At 36.1% G+C, this 17,162-nt stretch overlaps 1 protein-coding gene and 1 long non-coding RNA gene across 4 annotated transcripts in view; one reads left to right on the top strand and one right to left on the bottom strand.

Annotated features, from left to right (window-relative positions):
- The window catches only part of PTPRK (protein tyrosine phosphatase receptor type K), a 759,288-nt gene that overhangs the window by 492,887 nt on the left and 249,239 nt on the right, over positions 1 to 17,162 (bottom strand). The window lies entirely within an intron of this gene.
- The window catches only part of LOC138153307 (uncharacterized), a 24,885-nt gene continuing 8,918 nt past the window's right edge, over positions 1,196 to 17,162 (top strand). The window contains exons 1-2 of the long non-coding RNA XR_011166340.1: positions 1,196 to 1,374; positions 13,170 to 13,344. This is a non-coding gene — a long non-coding RNA (uncharacterized lncRNA). The remainder of the gene's footprint in view (positions 1,375 to 13,169; positions 13,345 to 17,162) is intronic.

Below are 17,162 nucleotides of genomic sequence, written 5' to 3'. Positions count from 1 at the left end.
GCTTGTCAAAACTAAAGAGTAAACAGGGAAATGATCTCCTTATAAGAGAATACAGACTGTGCTGGTCAGTAAATCTTTGTCCCACTGCCAAAATACATTCATATTATTGACTAGAGGAAGACATCTACTTATCCCTTCTTAAAAGCAGAAATAATGCCTAATATGTCTATACCCCTATAATGCCTAATGTGATGTGCTTTTGTAAGTAGATATTCACTGCTTTCCTTTATTTGGTGAGGGGGAGGGGAAGGAAGGGTAAATTGAGCTTTCACCTCCACTAAAATTCAACTCAGCTTGTACAGGAGGTAACCCAGGTTCACTGAAGGCTATGCCAGGGGAACAAAAGTTCTGACATATTCTCTTAGGTTGGAACTGCCTGGCATTGCAAAGGACTGAATGTCTGTCTCCTGAGGTCCAGCACAGCTACATATACTGAAGCTATCACCAGACTTTTAGCCAGTACATAATGATATTTTTTCAACCACTGAAAATCAGGAAGACCCTTTAGTACCTACAGGTCAAGGGACTGGGAACTGTATAGGTGGAGGGAGTATTTATATTATCGAAATTAGGAATCCTTAAAATGCTGAATTAATTGAGCAATCTACTTAATTCTATGAATGGAGCAGCTGGTTAATTTTGACTGCCTACTGGGTGACATCCAAGATGGGATTAGAACAATCTACTGGGTATTTATTTCAGTATTAAATGCTGGACCAGTTTTGCCAAGTCACTCTTCCTTTTCCCTTTCTTCAAATCACATCATTCCCTCTGTGCTAGCATGTACAACCCACAAAACCATATGCAGCCTATTTCCAAGACTAGACTCTCCTTTAAAAAAATAACACAAAGTGGAATACCTTTCTCCTCCCCATAAAACAAACAAATAAACAAGCTGCAATCAAACATAAAGGTGCAAAAAAAATAAAGAAAAAAATGCTCTTAATCTGTGTAATGGTAAGGGAATTTGAAGATCTTCCCTGCCCCTTAATAAGCCTGAGGGAATTTGAGGACCTTCCTTGATTTGAAACTATACTCTGCCCCCTAATAGGCTGAATGTGGTCACATGGCGCCTGTGAGGGGAAGAGTTTGCTGAAGGGTGGAGCAGAGCCCAACCGCACAAGCATACTTAGGGAAGGCTTGTTTCTCAGGAATGCCCACACCTTGTTACTTTGTAATTAGGCAGTGGGTCAGCAGGGTTGTGACATTCTCTGAGCCAGGAGAAGGCTATATATACTCCTGAGCTGAGGCTTTGCTTTGGGGCTCACTTTGAGAACAGCTGTGGGATTTGGCCAAATGAAATTCTGGGCAGCAGTTGAGCCCTTGGCTTTGAAAACCCAGATGTTGGTGCTTCTCTCTCTGGTAACTGACTAGGTATGTATTTAATGGTCAGGCAGCTGGAAGCTCCATCTGTTGGTGAATTGTGTTATTTTCTCTATTTTTGTCTTGCTTGTAACTTCAGTTTGTATTTTCTCTGTAGTTCAGGGTGCTGACTTTTCCCCATGAACTAGGTAAATGATAAAAGTTTGATTAAATTGTGATTGTTAACCCTTTTTGAATTGCTTTCCTTTGGAAAAGCAGATCAAAAAATCTGTGCTAGCAGCCATCCTGGGGATGTTAGGGTACTTGCTGCTACAATCTGATAAGATAAAATAAAATGCTCAGTTGAAACATTATCAATAAGCAAGAATGAATTATCCCTTTGATAGCAAATGAATAGAAGTGATCAGGAAGACAAGGCCTTCTGAAGTAATCAATCAAGTACTTATTAATCACCTACTATGTGCCAGGTTCTATTCTAGACAATGAGGATAAAAATAAAAAGAATGAAACTGTCCCAACTAGCAAGAAGTCTACATTCCTTTAGAGGAGACAACAAGCAAATATTTACATATATGTATGTTTATACAGCATAAATATAAAGTTAAACACAAATTCATACAATATAGTTATATTCTAAATAGCCTAGAAGAGAATGCATCAGCAGTTGAGGGGATAAGGAAAGGCTTCATTTAGAAGATGGTTTTTAGATTACGTATTAAAGGAAAAAATGGACTTTATTCAGTGGCAGTAAGAAGAGTATATATCCCAAGCATGTGGGATGGCCAAGGGAGAGGCAGAGGTGGGAAATATCAAGAGGTGGAATATCCTGTATGAGGAAAAGAGAAAGCAAGTTTTCTTAAATTGAGTCCCATAGAGGAAGTATTTTCCAGTGTGCTTAGAAAAACAGATAGAAGGCAGATTATTTAGCACTTTAAAAGCTAAACAGAAAAATTTTAATATTTTATCAAGAAGCAATAAGAAGTTAACTGAGTAGCTATGTCACATGATCAGATTTGTGCTTGAGGAAAATTACTTTGGCAGCAGTGTTGGAGGATGGAATGGAGCAGGAAAAACTTGAGGCAGGGAGACAGATTGAGAAGTTGTTGCAATAATCTAAGCGAGAGCAAGTGAAAGGCTGAGTGAAGGCAATGGCTGTGTGAAGGTGGTCAGATGAAAGAGATGTGAAGTTAGAAATAGTAAAGTTTGACAACTAATTAGATATGTGGAGTGAAGAAGAATAAGTATTCAAGAATAAATGCCAAGGTTCTGAATGTTGGAGATTGGAAAAGGATGGTATCTATGACAGAAACAAGAGAATTTCAAAGGGAGGAGCTTTTGATCCTTAAAAAAAAAAAATGCTTGACAATTTGGAGCTAAGAGAAATTAAAATTCATAATTTAAAAGGCATAATCATTAACACTACCATGGCTGTATGAAAGTAAAAACAGCAATATTAAGAAACTAAAGTGTTTTAAGTAAGCACAGAATAGTTACGATGGTGAATTCCAAGCTAATGTTTAGTTAATTCTGAAATAATTATCTGAAGACACAGCTTTGGTAGAATTCAGCACTTCAAGTTAGATAATCTCAAATTCAATCCCCATTTCTCACATCTCCCTAAATGGCTATGGGGCAAGTCACCCAAGTCTTCTGAGCTTCAGCTAATTGAGATTTAGGTGGTGGTGGTGGTGGTGGTGGTGGTGGTGGTGGTTGTGTGTGTTGTCACAAGGAATTCTCAAAGATCTCTCAGATCTTTGATATATTAATATTTCTTAACCAATAAGATTCCTAATGCCTAAATATTTTGTTTCTCTTAACTGTTTATTTCCTTACAGATATAATTCCTAAAATTTCCCTTTTTGGTAAAGACCATTTTATTCCATGAGAAAAATGCTATAATAATTCAATAAGTTTAAGATATCTGCAACTAGAACTGCTTTTTTAATACAGGGGAAACTACTGCATCCCTCTCGAAAGGTCACACAGGTCAGGACTACATACACATTTTGGTCTAGATATCAATAGATCAGCACTCATTAAGGACACATGTGCTGAGTCTTACTGCTCCCCCTTCTCCCATTGTTGAGTTTCTCCTAGGGATTCCATATAGAGGAGGGGCACCTGTGGGCCAGTCTTCATTCCCTTCCAGCCATGCTTCCGCACTTTCCAAGTTTCATCTCCATGCATTCATGCCTTTCCCTATTAGAGTGTACACTCCTTAAGGGCAGGGACTGTCTTCCTTTCTCTTTTTTTCTTGCTTTTTCTTCTTTTTTATGGAGGGCATATTTTGGGGGATATAGTTCCCAAGCTTATCATAGTGCCAGCAGGAAGTAAGGGCTTGATATGCTAGTTGCCTTTGCATATAGGGAACTCTGTCTCCAATCTTTGTACCCATTACACAAGATGCTTCCAATTTCCTCATGCACTCCCTCCTTACCTTTGCCTCACAGAATTCCCAACTCTCCTAAAAACCCAGCTCAAATTCTGTCTCCTAATAGTAACCATATCTTGATCCCTCAAGTTGCTAGTATCCTTCTCCAGAAACAGTTTTCTTTAATTTATTACATCTATCTTGCCTTCCCTGATTGGATATAATATCCTTGAGAGTAAGAACTGTTTCATTTGTCTTTTTTCCCCCCTTTTTGGAGGGCAATTGGGGTTAAGCAACTTGCCCAAGGTCACATGGCTAGTCTTTATGTTAAATGTCTGAGGCCGGATTTGAACTCAGGTCTTCCTGACTCCAGGGCCAGTGCTCTAATCACTGCACCACCTAGCTGCCCCCATTTGTGTCTTTCTATCTGGCAGTTCCTAGCACACTGCCAGGCATGTAGTATTTACTCAATATTGAATATACTGTTGAAATAGGAGGCAATTACAAAAGAGAGACATTTCCTAACCAAAAAGGAGCTTACAATCTACTGAAGTAGAATGAATAAGGCAATGGTGACTCAACTTTACAGGAGTCAAATGAGGAAAGAAATAGCTATATCAAATGTTTAAGCATTTTAAATTTCGTCGATGAAGACAATTATAATAAAACAAAATAACTAGAAGCTGTGGATTCACAATCATGACTACCTTTTACTTATTTTAAACAGTTCAATTTCCTAATATTAATGAGTCTCTTTGCTTGCGTGGAAATACAATTTGAAAATCAAACCCCTGGAATTATAAATATATTATTCAACTAATTAGTGAAGTTAATGGATTTTCTTGTTCTGTCAGAAAGCTTTAGTCTAAACATGTTGGAACTCTCAGGATAACTGCTTGGCTGGATGTGTAAAATATTCACCTAGTACCCAGAAGAATCACATTGTGTTAACATCATCAAGGATATTCTCATGAGAGAAAGTGGGCTCTCTATTACAGAATATTATGGCTTCCAAAAGTGACATTTGACAGGATGAAGAGCTAGTGCATTTATGTTATTTTGATATAAGATTGAGGAAACAATAAAAATTTTGTACTTCAATATCCCAAAGTAAAAATGGTGTTTTTATATTTATTTTAATTGAGTTTTAGAATAAGGTAATTTTATTCCCAAATATGTATTCATAATTAAACTATTTTCAAATACAATTTGCAGTGGATTAAATCAATGTGCCAATGAACAAGTAATATTAACCACTGAATCTGCCTACACCATGTTCAAAATCACAAAATACTGGTGAGAAAACACGGTTAGAGAGTACTTTAGCAAAATCTTTCTGAAGGCATCCAGTAAAGGTCAGGACTTTCTACCTCAAAAGAAATAGTGTGTAGTTAAATAAAATTTTATATAAATGTATTAGTGCATATGTACACAGACACACACACACACACTCCACCCCTTAAGCAAAGGTACTTAATAAATGCTTGTTCACTTGACTTGGTTTCCTGGAGCACAGAATTTGCAAGGTCACAAACACCCTTTTGGCCCCTCACTCTTCTGGTGTTGGGCACTCAAAAATGCACACAATTTATTTGTATCCTTGGGAGAAAAAAATAAAAGAGTACCTGATTAAGAAGCATATTCCAAATATACCTTTATAAGATGAAATAACATCTTATTTTTTCTTTTGCTTAAAAAAAGAGCACTTTTCCCCCTTTGATTTTGCTTTGAAATAAAAAAGTTTCACCTGAAGGTCCAGTGAATAGCCTGCTACCCAACAGTCTAATCAGCAGCCCACGAACACTGAAGTTAATTCTCTTTACCTCTCCTCAGTCACTCCTGCACTTGCAGATATGTATAAATAGGCCATGAATAAAATCATGGGAGCCTCAAGAACAATCTTTTTTGTTTGAATTGTAAAAGGGGATGGAGTAATCAAAGTTTCTGTGAAAAGAGATAAGAAAAATCATAGCTAATTGGGTTACTAATGAATAAAAACTTGTGGGACTCACAGCATAGAATAGGCAGAACTCTTCTTAAATGCAAAGGAAAATGAAAATCCACCTTGATTCCTAAGTATGTTAGTTGGCTATTACAAATAGAAATTTCTATATCCACCCTCTCTTATACAACACGAGAAGTTAATTAAAAATTTTTTTAAGGAAAAGAATGTGAAAAGAAGCATTCTGAACAAGAAATAGTGAAAATTCTCCTAAGTTCATCTGTGGATTGGGGGGGGAGGGGGGAGCAGGCAAAAAGGGAACATAAACCCATCAAAAAGCCAAGGACAGCATAGTAAGATTATAGCTTAACTAACCTATAAATAAACAGTGTTACTTATTCTCTACACCTTTCTCCAGCCTCATTCATTTCATCAAATGTAAGCACAAAGCAAAGAGCAGAAATGAATTTGCCCATAAATATTCCCTTGTGGTTTTCTATTTAAGAATTAAATCCCTCAGATAGTGGTCTATAATTGAATGTACCATTGCTGATAGATGAGAGATTGCATCAATGAGAAAATGTAGAAATTTGTTCTGGTTTCACGCCTCCCTGAGCTCCATGTTCTTCATATCTTCCTCTTATTGTATCAAATATAAATAAATGAATAAATGAAAACTTGAGGTGAGAGGCCCAGTGGGACAATTTAGCTGCAGTGTATGCTGCAATCTTGCCTCAGTTGACAGAACAAATCTAGAATATTTTCAGAAAGTATATATAAAAGAAATTTCTCATTCTCTCTTCCTCCTTCCCTTCCCTCTCCCTACCCAGCTCCTTCCCTTGTTTCCTTCCTTCCTCCCTTCCCTCTCCCTGCCCCCACCTTCCCTGTCTCCCTTGTTTCCTTCCTTGATCTTCTTTCCTTTAAAAAAAATAAGTGATTTTTAATTACTTAAAAAAAAAACAAGCAGTTTTTTGGTAAAGTAAGCAATGCCACTATAGAATGATGTACTTCACAATTTGCAAAGGTTTAAGGTCATAAGGCTTTTGCTGTTTCATCAAAAGGGCCCATAAACATAAAAACTATGTGGATTGTTTTGAAACATTTTAATTTTGTTCTAAAGACAAAACCAGTTTTTTCCCCCTGAGATTTTTATAAGGGAAGAAAAGAAGAGGTTAGGAAAGATTAAGGAAAGGAGATATGTTTCTAAGTTCATTAATAAATAAATGTATTTTGACAATATCCTAAATAAATGAAAAACAAAAAGGTCTTATGCACCTCAAAATATTCATACCAAAGCTTTCTGTAGCAGCAAAAATAGCCACTATTTAATAAGAGCACTTTATTATTTACAAAGTACTTCACAAATGCTATCTCATTTTATCCTCACAACAAGCCTAAGATATTATTTATTATTATATGTTGATATTTTGGTCCCCTTTTTATTGTTAATCAGTTGTTTTGTTGTTATTCAATTGTATCTGACTCTGAGACCCCATTTGGAGTTTTCTTGGCAAAGTTACTGGAATGATTTGCCATCTCCTTCTCCAGGTCATTTTACAGATGAGGAATTGATGCAAAAAGGACTAAGTGACTTGCCTGGGGTTAAAAAGCTAGTATGTGTTAGAGACAGAATTTGAACCCAGGTTTTCCTGACTCCAGGTCCCATTCTATAATCGTTATGCCAAATATCCATCAATTTTAGAATTCCTAAACCAGTTGTAGTACATGGATATAGTGGAATGTTAATGCAACTTCAGAAATTATGAATATGAAAAAAATTAGAAGCATGCAAAGATTTATATAAACAGAATTAAAGAGGTAGAAACACCAAGACAGTATGCTCAATGACTACCACTATTTAAGTTTAAAAACAAAGAAAAGAAAAATAACATATGAAACAAAGCTACGTGACTGTAAGGATCAAGTTTGACCTCCAATCTGATATGATAAAATGCATTCCTTCTTTGAAGAGTGTGGGGACTATGGTGTGAAATATATCTCATACTGTCAGACTTGATTGACTTATAGATTTGTTTTACTGAACAGTTTTGGCTTTTTAAATTTTTTGTCATACGGGATAACTCAAAAGGATCTTGCTAAGAATGTTCTAGGCACAACTCTAAGCATTAAGGTACAAAGACAAAACCTTAAATAACCCCTTGTCCTCAAAAAATTTACAAATAGAATGGGGAGGAGGGTACCAATAAGAAACACAAAGGTAAGTGAGGTAAGAGCAATATCCTAATCCCCAATCCCAAGCAAATTAGGCCAACATTTTTTTTTAATGCTCTGAAACTACCCTCAGACCTAGGTTGTTGGCCCAGGGACCACTGAGGTAACTTTCTCATTGTCTGAATAAGAGAAGACATAAAGAGCTCCAGGGACTTTTTCAATTTTGCAGGAGGGTAAGCTGTAAATTGTGAAGATTTTTGGCAGAGATGAGTTTGCTTTATCCTACAGGTAAGAGAAAGTAATTGGAGATCATGTGCAAAACATAAAATTGTAGAAATACTTATCCTTGTCTACTTCACAGTCTTGAGGTGGTTCATATACCCTTTCCCTTCATCCTAAATAAAATCTGTATCTGCACTGACTCAGTTTTGAATCAAAGAAATTCTTTTTTTTCCTTTTTCCTTTCTTTGAGTTTTCAACATCCACTTTTATAAAATTTTGAATTTTAAATGTTCTTCTCCCCCAAGCCAGTGTGCAATCTGATATAGGCTGTATACATAAAATCATATTAAACATACTTCCATATTAATCATATTGTAAAAAATTAGAACCAATGGGAAAAACCATGATAAAGAAGAAACAGCAGAGAGAGAGAAAGAGAGTATGCTTCAATCTGCATTCAGACTCCATAGTTCTTTCTAGGGATATGGATATTCCATCATGAGTCTTTTGGAATTGTCTTAGATCACTGCATTGCTGAGAAGAGCTAAGTCTATAACAGTTGGTCATGGCACAACATTGCTGTCACTGTACAACATTCTCCTGGTTTTGTTCACTTTATTCAGCAGTAGTTCATGTAAGTCTTTTCCACATTTTTCTGAAGTCTGCCTGCTCATTATTTCTTATAGAAGAATATTATTCCATTTCATTCATGTACCACAACAAAGAAATTCTTAATGGCATTTTACTTATCATGGATCTCTCTCCCTCACCCAAAATTGTGAAATCCATTTTTAGTTGCTCCTTGGCCAACAAAAGGCACTGAAACAGCAGATATCTAATTGGAACACAAATAAATATTAGAGTAAAATTTTTCAGCTACTTTCCAAGATAACTCTTGTCCTTCTACTTCCTCTCCAAAGTACTCTGAAACTGGATCCGGCCTATCTTTGTTAGACAAGATACTACCCATTTCCCAACTCTGTACCCTTTTGGAGATTATTCCTCTCCTCCACTGCCTCCTGGCTGCCCTGGCTTTCATCAAAATTTACCTCAAATCACACCTTCTGTAAGAGGCCTTTCCCAGTTCCACCTACAGTTAGTGCCTTCTGTAATGGTAATAGGAATTTGAAGATCTTCCCTGCCCCTTAATAGGCCTAGGTGAATTTGAGGACCTTTCCCAATTTGAAAACATACTCTGCCCCCTAACAGGCTGCACATGCTCAAATGGAGCCTATGGTAGGAGGCTTGTTTTTCAGGAAAGCACAACTTTTGTTACTTTATAGTCAAGTGGGTTAGAATGGTTGTGATGTTCTCTGACCCTAGAGAAGGCTATATATACCTCTGAGATGAGATTCTGCTTTGGGGCTCACTTTGGGAAGAGTTCTGTGATTTGGCCAGATAAGACTATGGGCAGCCACTGAGCCCCGTGGCTTTGAAAACCCATATGTTGGTGCTTCTCTCTCTGGTAACTAACTATGTACATATGTAATGGAAAGACAGCTAGAAGCTCTGTCTCTGGGTCTGCTGAATTGTGTTGTCTTCTCTGTCTGTATTTTTGTCTGCTTGTAACTTCTGTTTTTATTCTCTGAATCTTGGAGTGCTGACTTTTCCCCCTGAACTATGTAAATTATATATATTTGATTAAAGTGAGATTGTTAACACTTTTTGAGTTGCTTTCCTTTAGAGAAGCAGATCAAAGAACCTGTGCTAGCAGCCATCCTAGGTATGCTAGGGTGTTTGCTGCTACACCTTCCCACAGAGAATTATCTCCAATTTACCCAGCATATTATACATTTATTTATTTATTTATTCATCTATCTATCTATTTATTTATTTTAAGCAATCAGGGTTAAGTAACTTGCTAAAGGTTACACAGTCAGTTATTTTTGTGTGGGTGTTAAGTATCTGAGCCCAGAACCAATCCCAGGTCTCCCGACTCTGGGGCTGGTGCTCTTACTCACTGTGCCACCTGGCCGCCCCTACCCAGCATATATTTGATAGATTCTTTGTTGTTTGCATTTTGTCTCCCCAATTAGAATGTGAGTTCTTTGAGGGCATGGACTCATGGTTTTCATTTTCACTGCTTTGCTCAATGCATAGCAAACAATAAGCATTTAAACAAATGCTTTTTCCTAACTGGGTAAAAGCACAGACTCAGTCCCTCCCTTCAGCTTCAACCCCTGAATCATGCTAGTGCTGAAAGAAATCCAAGGGAATTCTGAATAAGATGCTTCTCCAACTTACTTACTGTAACCAGTCTTCCAGTGTACACATAAGGAAATTCATATTTGTGTATGATTCTTACTATGCTGCAGGTCCCCAGTATGTCACAACTACACTCCACAACCCCATGCAAAGCAGGCTCCTTCCTCCTGGACAAAAAGAGAAGGGTAGACGGAGGACGTGTACATGTTGGCCCATGCTCCAAGAATTAGGTACACAAGAATTAGGCCAGTTACATTTATATAAGAAGCAATGAAAGTGGATCTCATATGGTAGAAAGTGGCCACTATGTCTAGAAGTTACAAATCCCAAAGGATTACCACCATTACACCTTAAATATCTAGAGAAAAGCTGATATATAGATCAGAGGTATACAGGTGGAAGGACCTTCAGTAGTTCCTCATTTTAGAGATTAAGAACCTGGTACCCAGAGAAGTTGAGTGTCTTATTGCCAGGGACAGTATCTGAATCTTGACTGGTCCTCTCATTGCTGTCAGTGTTGTTTATACCAATAACTAGCTACCAGCTTCTAGAACTGAATAGGGAATGGTAGATTAAAATAAACTTCCTATCAGAAAAAGGGATTCAGGGATTAGCCTCAAAGGATAGCTCCTCTTAGGTAATTTTCACAAACCAAATATTACCTAAACCTTCCCAATATGTAACTTTATACCCAGTTCATATTAAAACCACAACTCAAAAGTTTGAATTCTTTTTTTCCAAATGAGTTACTTTAAAAAAAAAAACTACTAGTAGGTATCAAATTTAGCTAACACTTTCCAGTTTGTCATTTTCAAATCAAAGCAATTTCAATCAAAGTCAGAATATCACATTATTCATTAAGTTATTATGGAAAGCATTATTATTATATAGAAGAGATTCCTTAAATCATACATTTTATCTCTTCAGACTAGCATATTCTACATTTCAGAACTGTGGTCTGGGAAAGATGCCCATTGGGCATATTTTTTAACAAAAATCATAGCCTTTGCCAATTGAACAAGTGATTCTTCAAATAATGATTTTAAAAATTGAATCATGTCTTTCTGTTCAAATTCAATCCCACTAAAAACACAAATATGTACAAGAGAAACACTGAAAATCTGAGATCACCTGAAGTTCAAAGAATTTTGAATGTAAAAAGGATAAATAGTTTGGGAGAAAACCCAGATTTACATAAAATTTAAATTAATTTTCTTCTGAATAAGCAACTTTTTTCAAATTTTAAAACATTAGGATTGTGTAAAATAAGTCTCAAAGATTAGCATTTTTCTCTAAAGAAGAGGGCTCCCCCTTCTTTTACTACATGTAAAGATGGCCAAAGAAGGCTCAGTGAGAGTTTTCCAATAACTTTGGTTTCTCAGATCTAAATATTGAATTCACTTAAACAAACTGTATTAAATACTTAACATGAAATGTAAGAGTCTATGCTAGACATAGAAATAAGCGTTCCTTCCTCTTAAGGAGGTTATATTTTGCAACAAGAAAATCAGATAAATACAATGTATATATTAAGTAATATGTATATAAATTAATGTATATCTAAACATATGTCATTTATATCTAATACATATGTAACACATAATAACACATTATGTATAATAATATGTTGTACATATAATATATAATGTATATATGAAGAAATTTCAAGAGAAAGAAAACATTAACTCTGGAGAGAGGAGGGACCAAGATAGGTCTATAAGAGGTAATATATGAATCATGCTTTCAAGGAAGGTAGGGATGCTAGAGAGGAGAAAACAGTCGCATTAAAAAGACAATTAAGAAGATGGGAGGTTTTCTGTTAAATACAGGGAACAGTTTAGCAGAGTAGTTGGATTGGAATGGAGAATTTGTAAAAGGGAATAACATAAAATAAGATGGGAAAAGTAAGTAGGAGCTGTACTGCGGAAAACTTGAAATGTCACACTGAGGATTGTGTATTTTATTCCAATATGTAAATATGTGGTCTAAAGGAAAATATTGACATAGCTCTGAAAAACCAAAAAGTGGTAGGTGATTAAAAAAAAGTGTCATGAAATGATGCAAACAATCAATTAGCTAAATTTTTTAAAGTCAAAAACAGTCCCTATCCTCAAGGTGCTTACAATCTACTGAGGAAGATAAAGTAGAATGAGCACTACGGAACCACCAGAACTATATTTGTATTTAGGCACTATATACAAAACTCTAGGCCCTACATACAAGATGTGTGACTATGGGGAGAATAATCAATCTCAAAACCTTGGTTTCTAATCTGTAAAATATTCTAAAATATGGGGCATCCAGGTAGCACAGCGAGTAAGAGCACCGGCTCCAGTATCAGACTGACCTGGAGATCGAATCCTGGGCTCAGACACTTAGCACCCACCCAGAAACACCTGGCCATGTAACCTTGAGCAAGTAACTTAACCCCAGTTGCTTAGGGGCAGCCAGGTGGCTCAGCGAGTAAGAGCACTGGCTCCAGTGTTGGGATGACCTGGAGATAGAATCCCGGGATCAGACACTCAGCACCACACCAAGAAATAACTGGCTGTGTAACCTTGAGCAAGTTACTTAACCCTGATTGCTTATAAAAAAAAATATATTCTAAAATATCCAATTTATGTTTGCAAAGAAAAGGGCCCTCTTTTCATATGAGCCAGGGGAAAGGGGGTAATAATTTAAGAAGGCATCTGAATAATATGAAATGAAGAGAAAGGGAGAAAATAATCTGTTCTGAGTGAAATTAGAATAGATGCCTAGTGCTTTGCAAATCTTAAATTCTTTCTATATATGTTTGTCATCATTATTGTATAGAAGAATGGTTTTTAATTGTCATATCAAGTTGAACAGGATACTAATGAAATACTCAAGGGAACCTGGAAATATTTATTCTTTTAAGAAGTTTAAACTTGAAATGTATTTTTTGTATTTCAGGTATTGAAATGGGAGTAGAAAGATTCATCTATACTCCCAAATAAATGTAGATGTAAATTAAGAATTCTAGGAATGAGAAGATCTGGAGACTTTCCTTGTGGCATCCTATGAAGCCTTAATGAGAGGAATGAGCTGGAACTGTTTAGCAAACCTTTTCTTCACAGATAATGGAAAAGTAAGCTTCACTCCAACTCCTTTCTCAGTTATAAAAAATACTGAAAAGAACCCCAAAGATTTAACTATATACTTTTTCTTTTCTTTGTGCTCCACTGCTACCTCAGCTCCAGCAATATTAATTGTTTTAGGGAGGCAAATATGAAATTCTCTCCCAATTTGCACTTATCAACAGCAGCTGAGGATCAAAATAAATACACCAATAAGTTAAAAACACTCATTTTAAGCAAATGGTTTTCACTTTTTCACAAACAAAATTTCTTTCATAGTTAAGAATTATTAAAAATGACTGATTTGTTTACTCCCTACGTCTGTTCCCCGCACATCTTCTGGGAAGATATTCAGAAGTACTAAGATGTCCAGAAGGCAAAGCATGAAACTATGAGAAAACCAGGGAAAGTAACCAAAAAATAAAGCTATAACAAGATATTTGAGACTGAATGCCTTCAGTGAAACCCTAGAATTCCTTAATGTTAGAGAATCACCAGGAGTAGAATCAACTTATTACATAGATGAAAAATCTGAAGCTGGAGTACCTTAAGACACATAAGTTCAATACGAACTGGAACCAAGGCCTTTTGACTTTCGGTTATATGCTGTTCTCACTATACCAAGCATAGTCACATATATAGAAATAAATATCATATAATGGTTGAAGATTTGTTCTGTGTAGACGTAAGACATCAAGTCTTCTCAGATTTAAATACATCCCCTGACTTGCCATGCTTCATTATAGAATTCAAGAAAATGTTTAATGAGAATCTCAAAATCATTATGCTTTCAGAATGACAATCTTTGAAATCTGTATGTTCCCTTTAGGATGCTGCAAAGAATAATTAATATTTCTAAGTTAAAGATGCTTTTTTACCTTTTAGACTCTGCATCTCTTCCTGCCCCAGCATTGCTTAATGGATGCAATGGGAAAAGCTATCATATACAGAATATATCAGATGCTCATATACAGAAAGACCATTGTCATGGTACCTAAATGGCTTCTAAAGCTAGTCTTGTAAAGAAATAATCTACAGTTCCCAAGGTTACTATTGAACAAAATCTGACTCTTGAGACTAAACTGTAACAATTGCCTTGCTTACTTATTTCTCATAAAAGATCAACTAAATCCATTTAACAGTTTTTAGTACAATGTTAGGCACCCAACATGCACACAAATGTTAAGTAGAGATAACAGTAAATGACTATATTCTTAAGATTTTTCAACATATGTTTGTCCCCCATACTGAATCAGCTCTTTCCTCTCGTACTCTCAGTTTAATCCAACATTTGTTTGCTGATGATTTGAATTGGCTTAACTGAATGTGTACACTGTTTTATATATGATAACCATATAATGTGTATATTGATGTTATCAATTTAAAATAGTTTAGTTGAATTAAATATGACAAACAGATTGATATAGGCAGATATAGGATCTATGATTTCATTGATATTTGGAACTCATGAAGCGAATTTTTTTTACTATTGTAGTTGGACCCTTCTCAGCAACTTCTAATCTTGGGCCATCAGCAGTTAAGTGATTTGCCCAGGGTCACACATACAGCATATGTCAAAGGCAAGACTTCAACCAAGAACTCCCTAACTCCGGGGTTGGTTATAGACCCAAAACACCAACCTAAAAAATAAGAGCCCATATAACTATGTGGAATGACTGAAAAAATGCCACAGAACACAGCTCAGCCAAGCAATGGAAGACCTTAAATAGCAACTAATGACAAGTGAGCTGTGAAATCAGTGTTATTTGGTTTCTAAATTTAATATTCTATTTATAATTACTCTCTACTTAAAAGCATGACATTAAGTGATTCACTGCCTAGTGAGGGTAGCACTAAGGAGATTGGTTTAAATGAAGTTCAAGCTCTTAGGGAGGAATCCAAGGAGATATTGGTTGGATCAAAGAGATATGTGTGATTTTGGAAGCTCTGGATTGCCAAGCAGAAAACTTCAGGCTTAAAGTCTGAAGAAACAGAGGGAGGCAGAAAAGGGCAGGGGAAGCAGAGGAATGGAACCTAAGATCCAATGTTACAAGGCACCTTGGAGGATCTCTCATCCAAACATTTCATTTTACAGATGACAGAAGTAAGGCCTATGGAGATTAGATAAGGGTAGTAAGGAAGCAGAGCTGGAAAAGGCACCGACACCCTCTCATGCCAAAACTAACACTGTCCACTGCACTGCGCTGGAGATCAGAGACCTTCAGTAAGAATTCCCATCTGTCCTACTTGCTATTCTGTTCAATACCTAGATGTCACCCAGATCTTACTATTCAGATATCTGCATAAAGAAAGGATTTAGGATCATAGAATCATAGATTGTGAACTGGGAAGGATCTTAAAGATCACAGAATCACAAATAGGGTAGCAGGGAGAGAAGTCATAATCAACTAGTCCAACAACATCATTCTACAAAGTTCCCTTTTACCTACAGTATTAAATATAAAATATATACTTTATTTGGCTTTCAAAACCCTTCAGAACTTGGCTCCTTTCTAACTTTCCAGGCTTCTTATACCTTAGCCCCCTCCCACATACTTGGCTTTGCAGTGGCATCAGCCTAGTCACTGTTCCTCACATCACAAGAAATCCATTTCCTGATTCCAGGAACTTTCTCTGGCTGTCCCCTAGGCCTTGAATTCTCTTCTTCCTCCTCTCCACATTTTTGTTTCCCTGGCTTCCTTAAAGTGTCAGCTCAATTCTACAAGAAGTATTTCCCAATCCTCCTTAATCTAACAGTACCTTCCCTCTGAGACCAACCCCAATTTATCCTGTATATGGCTTGTTTTAATATAATTATTTTAATGTTCTCTCCCAGTGAACTCTGAGTTCTTTGAAAGGAGGGACTGTTTTTTTTTTTTGTTTGGTTTGACACTGCTTATATCCCCAATGCTTATTACAGTACCTGGTGCTTAATAAATATTACTTAAATAATTCATATCTTGCTACCTACCTCTCTAATTCCAAAATGTTTTAGGACCTAACATTATAATGAAAGATTTTTTTTCTTTGATAAAGCTAAAAATTATCATTTGATGATTTCAGGAATTATGGAGCAAATGGATATCTTTTGAGGTATATCAGAGCTGGTGAAATCATCTTAGACTGCATTGTTACCGCAAAGACTAATGTAACTTAATATTTTTTGACAATGTCTTGAGGTTATTAGGGTGATGATTTAAGAGTGAGAGACATAAAATCCTAGAACAGGCAACACAGAGATCATTCTTAATAAAAGCTCTACCTTTATACCCTTTTCACTAAAATGAAAATGATAGATCATTAGATAAGAGATAAATAGACAGATACATAGATGGATAGGGTTAGATTTTTATGTATTTTACATTACTAAATATTAATTGCTTTTTATATCATAACCTCACTTTTCTAGCATTCTGTAATGCATACACCCCTGTGCCTCTATTTTATTTATAAATAGAATAAGAGCCTGATGTGCTGCATGCAATGTTAGACTTAAGGACAGGACAAGCTGGGCTTGATTCCCTGCTCTGATACTTTTTTCCCATTTTATTTTATTCTGAACTTAAGAAATAAAACAATCATTTCCATAACACAGTAGAAGAAAAAAAAGATGACTGTATAAAAAATTGCAAATATTGTGTACAACTTGCTATTCCTTTTAAATATAATAAAGTTATCAGTGTAACTTTTTTTTTCCATTCACTCCCTTCCAGGCCTAGAGATGACTACCATTAGACAAGAGTGTAAGAGTGTGTGTATGTGTGTGTGTATGAGTGAGAAAAAGAGAGAGAGAGAGAGAGAGAGAGAGAGAGAGAGAGAGAGAGAGAGA

This window comes from Petaurus breviceps, unplaced genomic scaffold (genome assembly GCF_028583685.1).
Source record: "Petaurus breviceps papuanus isolate PSGF00001 unplaced genomic scaffold, PetGlider_PUasm1.0 90977, whole genome shotgun sequence".
In the NCBI taxonomy this organism is placed as follows: domain Eukaryota; kingdom Metazoa; phylum Chordata; class Mammalia; order Diprotodontia; family Petauridae; genus Petaurus; species Petaurus breviceps.
The sequence above is the reverse complement of the archived record's forward strand: the minus strand, read 5'-3'. Positions and strand labels throughout refer to the sequence as shown.